This window comes from Mustela erminea, chromosome 8 (assembly GCF_009829155.1).
Source record: "Mustela erminea isolate mMusErm1 chromosome 8, mMusErm1.Pri, whole genome shotgun sequence".
NCBI lineage: Eukaryota > Metazoa > Chordata > Mammalia > Carnivora > Mustelidae > Mustela > Mustela erminea.
Window position 1 is genome coordinate 48,673,098 of NC_045621.1, and position 11,946 is coordinate 48,685,043.

The following is an 11,946-nucleotide window of genomic DNA, read 5'->3' on the forward strand; positions in this document are numbered from 1 at the left end:
TTTCCTCTGGTCTCTGCTGCAAAAAGCACCTCTACTTTCTGAGAACTCAAAGCGTTAATTTGTACTTCTTAATGTATCTGTTCTTGTGTGTATTCTTTTTATGGGACTATGTGCCCTAAATGGGTATTAAGTGTTTCTTGACACTATAAACTATATTTTATTTGTTATTTTATTCCCTGTAGGACTTAGAAGTACCTCACATAAAGTGTAATTTCCATAAAATGTTCGTTGAATAGCTAGCTAAAAATGGGATGATTAAGAAGTACATTAAGACACATTCTTAAACTGCCCCTTTTAAATTATTGTTTTTAAGTAGACTTATTTAAATCAAGGTATCATTATTACCTTAAATAATAATATTAATGACAATAGTACAGGAATTGCCTCCAATCATTTTGAAGTCATTATTTAAAATGTTTTCATTATTTTAAAAAAAATCTACTACTAATATTTTGGGGGGCTTTTTATTTTCGGGTGTGGTTGCAAATATATAAAACATATATTAAATGTTTCATATGTCTGTATATATCGCATATGGATTTATATGAATAAATACTCAAAGACGTTCATCCTCCACAAAGAACATGCACATATGCACAAGTTGTATTTTCTATGTAGTCTTGTGTTTGTGTATTTGTGTATCACATAACTTTTCAAGTAGGACTATTGATCGAAAATGGGAGTAACTAATATAAAAACCCCTAGGCATTTCCAGGGACCAGAAATCTTTGAAGTATTCCAGCAAGAACATATTGACCTCTTTTGGGAAAAGGATTGTGTGCGGCAATCAGACATGACTATCTAATGTTGAAGATCAAAGGGTATTGACTGAAATCTGCAGTTGCCATAGCTACTGAGCCCTGTGAATTTACTATAGTTCTCTTATTACAAGCACAAGATTTATAGTTAAGACCTGCTTTATTGACTGGAGAGGTTATCTGTTCACTAAATCTGGGAGTTTACTGTAATGATTTTCGGCCCACATTGTTTCGCTAAATTGAATTTGATTCAGTGAAATTAAAATTAAAATACAGTGTTCTCAAGGCACACATTCATAATCTGCTCAAACTCCACCAATCTTTTTAGGATGTGAAAATATTCAGAGCAATTCCTATCTTAGAGGAAAAGAGGTTTATGAAGCACTTTTTCATGGGGCAAGTTCTCAGTTGACTGTAGCACCTGAAACAGATGTTCAGTGGGGAGGCTGACAAGTAGAACCAAGCCAGCACATCTCAAATGGCCTCCCACGAAATAGCTTAATGCCTTCTCCCTGGTGACACCAAGTGGATTTCTGAAGCTAGGTTTTGAATCCTAAAATCTAAGTCATCAAAGTATGTCTGGTTATCTGAAGCCACTTTCTGAAAGGTTCCTTCAAATGAGGATTTTTAACATAATCCTACATTTGGCTGCCTTCTCTATAATTGATGTGGTTCTCAATTTATTTGGTCTATTATTCTAAAAACCATTTAATATATTCACCTAATTTCTGAATAGATATTTGCCTGTTGGGTCACTGTTCCCAAGGAGCTCTTTTCATAACTAACTGAGTGGTTGACCAGAGGACAAATGGAGAAGAAGCCAGTCAGTCACTGATGTTGCTGAAACCAGTCAATAACTCTCCAGCTACTTGCTGTGGGAGTAACTGAAATCACTCCAAATGACAGTTGCCTTTACAGGCATAAATGCACCCTTCTGTTGATCTCCTAGGGCCTTAGGAGAAAGAATCTCCAAAACCTTTCTTGTTATTATTCTGGAAATAAAATATGCAACAAGAAGAGCGCCTACATGGAAGTCCGAAAGTGTGATCCTAGCAACCCTGTGAATTCTTGGTCAAAGCAGTGAGCTTCAGTTTCTTCCACGAGGAAGCAGAAAAACAAACAGTTTCTACCTTGTGGTGTTTTGTAAAGATAGAATAAATTATATGAGGTGCAGAGCTGAGTGACTAACGCATAAGCGCTCAGCAAAGTTAGGTTATTTTTAGGACATACTACTCTGCTAAAACGTTTTTAAAACTAAGAAGAGAAAGGAAATATGAAGAAAAAATTCTTGTGATTCCAACTGTCATTTTTAGAAGATACAAGGGGTCACTTCTAAATTTATTGTACAATCCCCTCTTTCCCTCTGATAAGCAACACACTTTAAATGTGTTCTTAGGAAACATTAATCTCTTGGGAAATGCCACCATTCTACTGTAGAACTTAACAGAAATACTTCACGGTAGTTAGAGACAGTGACTACTTGTCCAAATTCAGATCCTTTAGGAGAAAATGAAACACTGGAGCACAGTTTTTGGCAATTCATTACAACTAAAGTTTACTTTTGTTGCTCAATTGGAAAACAAAAACAAAAACAAAAACAAAACAAAACAAGCAACAAAACCCAGAACTTTCTCGTCTATTTTTAAGCTTTTTCCTGGGGAGCCATCAGCAGCCTTAAAAAGAAAAAGAAAAAAAGAAAAAGAAGAAGGGGCAGTAAAGTGCACTGGAACTCCAAGGCTGGGGATCATGACCATGGTTTTTTTTTACTAATACTGATCTAAGTCTACATCCTCTTAACTAGATAAAATATAAATATAGGAAGTATGTTGGTAAGGAATCAAGTTTTTTGTTTGACCTACAAAAGCATCACACCTTCATTTCCTTGGCTCCAAACATTCTCTCTTGTTCATCAGCAAAGAGGAACATAAGATGACATGTAGCTATGTGATTTTTAAAAAATGAGAATCTGTTAATATCCATTTGGTGGATAATCAATTATCTATATCTGCTTAAAATACTGCAGGGTATGATGATCAAATAGAAGTCAAGCGGGGGAAGTAGTACATGGGAAATTTCCATTTTCTCATGCTAAGGGGATTCACTCAATTGCTCACTCATCCTTAAGTCAATAATTCTTTACTCTTGCTCAGGTGATTTACAGTCTTCAGGTTATGCATTCTAGAACACAGTGAGCAAATCCCTTGTGTGCTTTCCCAAGACTTCCTATTTAGGTTTTCATCTGCACCTGTTACCTCTGCATCAAACCCAGGGAAAAGCCAAATTGCAGTTTTCATACCAAGTATACCTATAGAAATCAAGAAAACACATGAAAAAAAAAAAAAACCAAAGTTGCTATTGTAATATGCAGAAGTGAGAGCATGCATTCTGTTCTACTGAGAATTAATGTTTCTCAGTTGTTCTTATTCTGAAACAGCTTCGTTGTAATTTGGCAAGACTGAGGTATGTGGGAGTTTTTTTTCTGGTTGGCCCATGGACAATTTTTATATGAGATAGAACAATAATTGCTGGCCAGAGTATTAAGGCCCAGAAGATAATTAAATAATGCAAAAGGAACAAAGTGGGATCGACAAGCTGTCTTACTACTTCCCAGTATCTTGCTCTGCAGAGAACTCAGATGGCTACTCAATGGTTTTATTGTGTAATCTTGCTGTGAACAACATAAAAACTATAATTTAGCTGGGGTTTTTAATCTAAACAAATAAAAATTTTAAAAGAATTAAACTATGATGTAGCTTCCAAATCTTCCAAGTTAGTTATACTGGAATAAATGTGTCTTCTCTGAAGTGCTATAACTTGGGTCTGTGAGTCCCAGCCACAAAGAGAGTTAGGTTTTTATGTCTTCTCCTCTTACATTAAAATGGAATGTATTGGTGACCCCAGAGTTTGTGTGCATTGACTTACCAGGAAATGCCTTCTAAGTAAGTTCAGACATTTCCTAAGTAACCTTGTAAGGTTATCAGTGATTTCACGTATTAAGACTTCCCCAAATTTGTACTCTTTTTAATTCTAATTTTATACATTTATACATGCTTATCATAGAGTAAGATTTAAATTCTTTTCCTTCCCTGAAAACAGAATTGAAACTGCAGCATAGAGATTCCAGTGATCAAAAAATAAGCCTGGAGAAACCAAAGCAGAAAGAATTGAAAGTGAACACTTCCAGAAAATATCTTCTTTGAAACCTAAAGTTTAAAAATACTGCCAGAAGTATTTCTTTCAGATTGTTTAGATAATCAAACAAAGCCTTATCGAGAAAAATAAAAATGGGATGAGAACATTCCCATAAATGGCTCAAATGGATCCAAAATGAGAAAGACTGAAAATACTTCATTAATGGTGCACATGGGTGGCTCAGTCAGTTAAGCATCTGCCTTCAGCTCAAGTCATGATCCCAGGTTCCCGGGATAGAGCCCCAAGTTGGGCTCCCTGCTCAGTGAGGAGCCTGCTTCTCCCTCTCCCTTTGCCTGCCTGTCTGCCTGTTTGTGCTCTCTCTCTCTCTCTCTCTCTGTCAAATAACCAACCAAAGAAACAAAAAACCTTTAAAAAAAAAAAAAAAAAGAAGAAAATCATTCATTAATATATTGTTTTAGAGTAGTCATTTTTCTATTGAAACTGAATTCAAGGATATAAAGAGTTAATAAGACTGTTCATATATATACGTATGTACACATATACATATGTACACATATATTAAGCCACCCGTAAGCTATATACTGAAAGGAACTGAATTGTAAAGAGGGGTGAGCTCTTCCTCCTGGATCTGGTTAGTTATACTTTCATCCATAGGTGGAACTGCCACGTCCAGGCATGGTTAAGCAGAGTATCTTGCCTCCCAAAGGCCAGGGAGAGGGGAGACTTGATATGCTGGGGAAGGAGAAGTCCACAAAATTTTAGAAATCTCATGAACCTGCTTGAAGGACTGGAATCTAGAGCAGCTTCAAATGCAGAAATAGTTCCTCTCAATTGCCACTGATGCTACCCCACAAGTTCGTCGGGGTTCAGGATGATCAGTGCTGAGTTGGAAGGCAAGGAAAGATCTCTTGCAGTCCTAATGGTGCTTAGATCCAAAGTCTTACCAGAGACATGCCTGTAATACACATAGAACAGATTTTGCCCTGAGGACGTTTCACACAAGAGGTGAACTGAACTTAACAAAGTTGTAACCCAGCCTCAGATCTAGGTCAACTTCTGGCTGGATCCAAAAAAAAAAAAAAAAAAAAAAAAAAAAAAAATTCTCTCTCTCTAAGTATCTGACAAAGGAAAAAGAAGGACCTCTCTGGAGAAAAGATTTCTTCTATGTATCTATGCATCTATGGGCCTTTCAAACACAGTGTCTGCCATACCATTTAAAAATTATGATAGTTTTTTAGGACAATATGACCCATAATTGAGATCTTAAAAAGAAGTTTATCGAAGCAAAACCACAGATTGAATGTAAAAATTAACCTATAAGGATTTTTAAATAGTTTTAAAAAAAATTAGAGGAAAAGATGGGGAACTTCAGCAGAGAAATGAGGACTCCATAAGGAAACAAATGGAAATTCTAGAAGTAAAAATACAATACCTGAATGATTTGTTGGATGGGCTTAACAGTCTGTATTCAATAAAAGAAACAATTAGAAAACTCATAGGTCAATAGAAATAATATTAACTGAACCACAGAGTTGGAAAAAGAACTTCAGAGACCTATGGGACAATAATTAGTGGTCTTATAGGTGTTTAATTAGAATACTAGATAGAGAAAAGAGAAAATCAGGCTAAATAATTATTTGAAGAGATTATTGCTGAGATTTTTTTTTTTCAAAATCAATGAAAGATCAAGCCACTGCAAAACTGAAGAAGAACTTGGGATAAATGCTAGGAAAACCATTCCTAGGTATATAACAGCCACAGTCCTTAAAACAAAAAACAGAAAATCTTAAAAAAAAAAAAAAAAAAGCGACATCAGGGCGCCTGGGTGGCTCAGTGGGTTAAAGCCTCTGCCTTCAGCTCAGGTCATGATCCCAAAGTCCTGGGATCGAGCCCCACATCGGGCTCTCTGCTTAGCGGGAAGCCTGCTTCTCCCTCTCTCTCTGCCTGCCTCTCTGCTTACTTGTGATCTCTGTCAAATAAATAAATAAAATCTTTAAAAAAAAAAAAAAAGTGACATCAAAATATCACAGTATATTTAGAGAAACAATAAGAATTAGAGCTGACTACTCATCAGAAATAATGGAAACTAGAAGAAACTGGATTGATATCATAAAGTGCTGTAAGAGTGGGAAATAGCAATCTAAAATTCCAGACTTCATAAAAACATCCTTCAAAATTGAAAGTGGAATGAAGAGATTTTCAGAGGAACAAAATCTGAGGCAATTTGTCACCAGCACATGTGCACTACAAAAAATACTAAAGGAATTTGAGGGAAAAGGGAATTATTCCAGATGTAAGCCTTGAACTTCAGAGAGGAAGGAAGAGCCCCAGAAATAATACAATGCTATTTTTAATTTAAAATAATCTTTTTTTTTGTTAAAGCAATAGCAGCTATGTATTATGGGGTTTATAAGATAGATGTACAGAAGTATATGAAATGAAATTATTTGCCGACACAAGTAACAGAGAAACAAATAATTCAATTATGGTGATTCATAGCTAGACATAATTGTGCTTTTAGTTATTCTGTTGACAAATTGACTTTTCAAACATATAGGAATTCATATGCCAAAATTTTGCCACACAAATAATATGGGATTTGAACTGTCTTAGAAAATTATAAAACTGTACCCCAGTCTGTTGTTACACTAATGGCTGTGCCGTCTTCCAAACGGTTCATAGGTTTCTTAGGTTCATTGGTTGGTAGGGGGAGAGATGTAAATGAGGTGACAGCTAAGAAAGGGGTGTAACATGGAAGACCTCAACAGTCGGACTGGGCAGTTGAGGGCTCCTGAGAGCTCTGGATTTGGGATGTGGCAGGACCAGATATGTGTTTTGTGAAGCTGATGAAATTTACGGTCACCTCTTGAGTGTGAAGGAAGGCCACCACTTTCCTCAAGAGTTTCCCCCAACATTCCAATTCTTTGAATGGTAGACATTCATTTTTATAAACCCAATTTCCCTTCATTTATTCATAATTATCATGCACTGGTCCATTCAAACCTCATAAACATTATTTTTTTTTTAAACCCACATGGTTGTCCTTATACCAAAAACTTCCATTCGAAACTCAGACTGAGTTTCCAAGCTGAATGTTTTTTCTGTTTACATTACCTACTTCTATAAAAAGTTATAGAGTTCCTTTTCTTTCAGAGACGTATTTAGTCATTTAATCTTTTGAGTTTTATATGTCTTTGATATCATCAATGTCTATTGTGATTATTTCATATGTGGGGTGATTTCCTTAGAGATTTGAGGTCTCCTTTGCGCTTTCTCTCTCCATCTAACTCCTTCTTCTCCCCCCTGTCTGTTTACCTTGGGTTGTTGAGTACTTCTCTTCTGGAAGTTTCTGTGGCTCTTCCTGTATCATCCCATGCTTATTCTTTTCTTCTTTCTCCCTCAGTTTCCCTTGGTTACAATATCCTTTCTCAGCCATTAAAGCTTTCTTCTTATATAGACTCGAAGCAAATCTGTTTCTTCTGAAACAAATATATCTAATCTCTCTTCTTTACCAAGAACTTCATATTTTATTAAATATTTTTAAAATGATTTTATTTTATTAAATATTCTTTAAAAATAGCTTTTACTTTATTTTATTAAATATTCTTAAAAAATAGCTTTCCAGTATACCTCAGATGCCTCTAGGCTTGCTCCTCTGACAAGACTACATGTCCCCGGCACAGGCCACACATTTCTTTTTTATTACCATGGCACTTTATGCTTGGTCAGGTTTCTCAGAGTGGCAGGTGTGAAAGGAACTGTATGAATTTGACCCAATTTACTATCCTTAAATTGTAGTCTGGAATGCCTAAAAGCCCCCAACGTCTCTGAGACCAAAATTGTTTTCACAGTACTAAGACATTACTTGCTTTCACATTCCTCTTCTCCCATGAATGTACAGGGAGGTCCCTGAGGCCACTTGACATGTGGTGACATCATTGCTGTACTGGCTAATGGACTGGGTACATGTGTATTCCTGTTTAATCTCTAAAATTTTCAAAGGTAGTAGGCTTAGGGTATAAACACTTGTGTTTTCAGATATTTATTTATCTATTCCTCAGTATTTCCAGTGCTCTCTTGCTAGCTATCTTCCGTTAGAGCTGTTAGGATCTTTGTAAACCCTTTAATCAGTAAATTATCATGTATGGAATTCTAAAGTTCTCCCTGCCCCTCTGTGGAAACACAATGACAAGTACATACATTTTATGGTCTTGTTTTGCAATGATATTTCAAAATTGTTTTCAAAAGCTTTCTAAACTTTTAAGTTTATTTAATGGTATATTAAGACTCAAAAGTATTTTATTCTAAAATAAAAATATTCCATTTTTCTTTTATTTCAGAATGGATCAGTGGCTTAAGGGGTGGAGATTAAAAGATAAAGTTTCTCAAGCCACAGCTGTATTGCCTATGATTAAAAGATGCTGACAATTATGAAACTGACATTTGAGAGTTAGTTCCCAGACACACAGAAGGGAAGAAAACACTCCAGAGAGGTTGAGGAAAGTGTAATTAAGGGGAAAAAAAATAATAATAACAAAAGCTATCTTTATCACAGCTCTGTAGATGTTGATAATTTACCTTTATGTATCATATGCAACACTGCATTTAAAAAAATTTTTTTAGAGAGAGAGAGAAAGCGAAAGCACAGGAGCACAGAAGTATGGGTAGGGAGGGGCAGACGGAGAGAGAGAATCTTTAAGCAGACTCCACACGTTAAGCATGGAGCCGAAATCCAGAGGTCAGACGCTCAACTGAGCCACCCAGGCACCGCAACACTGCATTTTTTTTTTAAAGATTTTATTTATTTATTTGATAGACAGAGATTACAAGTAGTCAGAGAGGCAGGCAGGGAGAGAGAGGAGGAAGCAGGCTCCCTGATGAGCAGAGAGCCCGATGTGGGGCTCGATCCCAGGACCCCGGGATCATGACTGGAGCTGAAGACAGAGGCTTTAACCTACTGAGTCACCCAGGAGCCCCACAACACTGCATTTTTAAATGGCATTGTGGTGCCCACAGTGTCATTTTCAAACCAAATATTTAGAGTTTAAAGGAAAAGCAATTACATATTTTAAATGCCCAAACCCAGGATCAATACATTTGTAAAATACTGTAGAAATGAATTAGTAGAGAATTAAATTCATCTGGAGCAATGGCTCTCAAGCTTTCTTTAGTGGGCATTTCAAACACTTGGATGGCTCTTTGGGGGGCAGGTTGCAAGGGCTCCAGCTTAAGACTTCCTGATTCAGTGTGTCTGAGGTGGGACTGGAGAGTTTGTTTACCAGTTGGTTCCCAAGAGAAGCTGAAGCTCTGGTCTGAGAATCACAATCTGGGGATCACCAATCTAGAGCAATGATTCTCAAATTTCAACGTGTAAAAAAAAAAAAAAAATTGATTAATTAATTAATTTAAAAAATCCTTGGGGAATTTAAGCCAAGTCCTGGGTTCCTGCCACCCCCTACTCTAGAGAATGATTGAATAGGTCTGAGTAGATCTGAAAAGGTTACAAATTTCAGAAGCTCCCCAGGTGATTCTGATGACAACACACAAAGGTCTTTGCTTCAGGTATTTAAAAAGCTCCGCAGGTGATTTAAACATTCACTCAGGGCTAAGAACCAAGGCTTTGGCACTCTCAAATGATCTGGCAGTACTTCTAAATGATTTGGCAATACTTCTAAGCATTCCACATTTTTTTCTATCCTTCCCCTCCGCATCTGGAGCAGTTGGTCTGAGGCCCCCCCACAGACTACAGCCGGACAGTATATCTGCCCTACAACCTCCTCTTCCCACCCCCACCTCAACAACCACATCCATCTCCCCACTATTGGTCTGTAGGCATCTGATCCATGCTAAGCCATAAAGCTTGGGAGTTATTAGCAGCTCTTGCCTACCCTGTGAACGAACCTTTTGTGCAAAAAACAAAAACAACAACAACAACAGCGACAAAACAAAGGTAAGGAACAGAAGAATAAAGATGTCCCACAACAAAGTGAAAATACGAGTATTAGAATCCCTGGATACAGTTGTTACTGAGGCATGGGTATAATCTGGTCTATTTCTGTTGAGACATCACATAGCTTCCCCCCAAAATCTATACTTTTTGTTTTTGTTTTTATTTTTATTTTTGTTATTCTCATTTGATTTAGAGATCTATAACTTGCAGTCAAGAATTTAATGACATTATAGAAACACATGTAACCCCTCATTGACAAGTCCCAATCCCCAGGACAGCATTTAAAGGAGGGCAGATATTTCGTGGATTAAAAAAATGAGGCCCTGAATGGGTTAAGAAACTTGCCTGAGGTCACATAGAAAGATGGGCCAAAAGCAGAAATGAAAATAGTTAATTGGTATCTTTTTCTCACACTCCATAGCCTCTCCAAGCATGAATTTGATTTACCTAAAACTTTCAAAGGCAACTTAGTACCTTCTTCAAAAGTAGTGTGCATAGAAATCCTAAGCCAAACATTGTGTTCACAAATGAGAATTTCCAATGATTATTTAGTTATTGCCAATCTAATGAATTAGACAATATGTTTGGGCTTGGCAGACAGAGCTCTCTAGGATCTGTCCTCCTTGATTTCCACCGGGAAAAGTCAAGTGCACTAATGGCTTTCTGGAGAAAGAGTCCCTGACCTATTGAATAGTGTACCCAAGTGTACGGTTAATGTCTATGGAATCCACAAGCTGGTCACAATCCTTGCTGAACCACAGCTCAGGCACATGCCTTGACTTTTATGGCACTTGAATAATGATATTCTACTTTAAAGAGTGTAAGAGGTTTTAAAAATTCTGGTCTTATACCAAGTTTTTCCACTTCATGTACAAGGAATTCTTTACCCCTATCTGTACGAAAGGGTAGAAAGAAACCATAAAGAAAGACAAAAGAAATTCTCCTCGTCTATACTTTTTCTATCTTCAAACATGACCTACTGTGTGAGATGCTGGACATATTCAAATGACCCCATCAAAATTTTCAGTTGCCAAAGCTGTCTTCTGAAAGCTGAACTTCTGTTATAAAAGAGATGTATAGGAAAATGAATGGATTCTATAAAGTTACTAGTCATTTTCATTAATCTAAGTTTTCCAGATAAAATCTCAAAAACCCTTAGAAAAATGTGCTGTAAAAAATCCCACAGCAATTTTAAAATGAATATGCTGAGCCGGGGTGGCTCAGTGGCTCAGTTAGTTCAGCATCTGCCTTCTGCTCAGGTCATGACCTCAGAGTCCTGGAATGGAGCCCTGCATCGGGCTCCCTGCTCAGTGGGAAATCTGCCCTCCCCAAAACAAATAAATAAAATATTTATAAAGAAAGAAAGAAATAACATGAATACAAACACAAATTCCCACAATCATATACCTCACACACAGAAAGAACAGTAGTGAGATTTTTTACCTCCGGAATGATGAACTTTAGTGTAGGCAGCTCAAAATACTGGGTGGTATGTGTGGATTGGAAGTTGTCAGTTATAGAGAGAACTAGAAGCTTTCCCAGGGTGGGGGCAGTAGGGGGTTGCATGCCTCAGGCCCATATTCCTGGCTCGTGGCAGCCCGCTTCACTGGCTGTTACCTGCAGACACCAGCTCTCCGCCACATGGGCCTCTTGTCTGGGCTGCTCACAACTGGCACCTTGTTCCCCTCAGGGTAAAAGTTTTAAGAAAGAACAAGAATGCACCCCCAAGCAGGAAGCTGCAGTCTTTGTGTTCCCAGTGTTGGGAACAAAGTCCTATCCCGTCTGCCCTATTCTCCTCACGAGAAGGGCCTCACTCTGTGTGCAGCCTGCGTTCCAGAAGAGGAAATGACACAGGTGTGCAAACACCAGGAATTAGAGGTTACTGAAGCTCTCTTAGAAGCCGCCTATCCTATAGTTCTTATTATTCTAATAGTTGAGGAAACTGAGGTGTAGAGGGGATAAAGAACTTGCCCAAGTTCATCTGGCTGTTCTGTGATGCAAAAGAAATTCATTCCCAGGCTACTGGAGCTCAGAGGTCGAGTTCTTGATCAAGATGCAATAGAAAAGAAATGCAATTTAAGAAAT

The 11,946-nt window shown here is 37.4% G+C and overlaps 1 long non-coding RNA gene across 1 annotated transcript in view; it reads right to left on the reverse strand.

Annotated features, from left to right (window-relative positions):
• LOC116597588 overlaps positions 1–11,515 on the reverse strand; it is a 247,647-nt gene extending 236,132 nt beyond the window's left edge. The window contains exon 1 of the long non-coding RNA XR_004288678.1: positions 11,305–11,515. This is a non-coding gene — a long non-coding RNA (uncharacterized LOC116597588). The remainder of the gene's footprint in view (positions 1–11,304) is intronic.
• Positions 11,516–11,946: the final 431 nt, after the last annotated feature.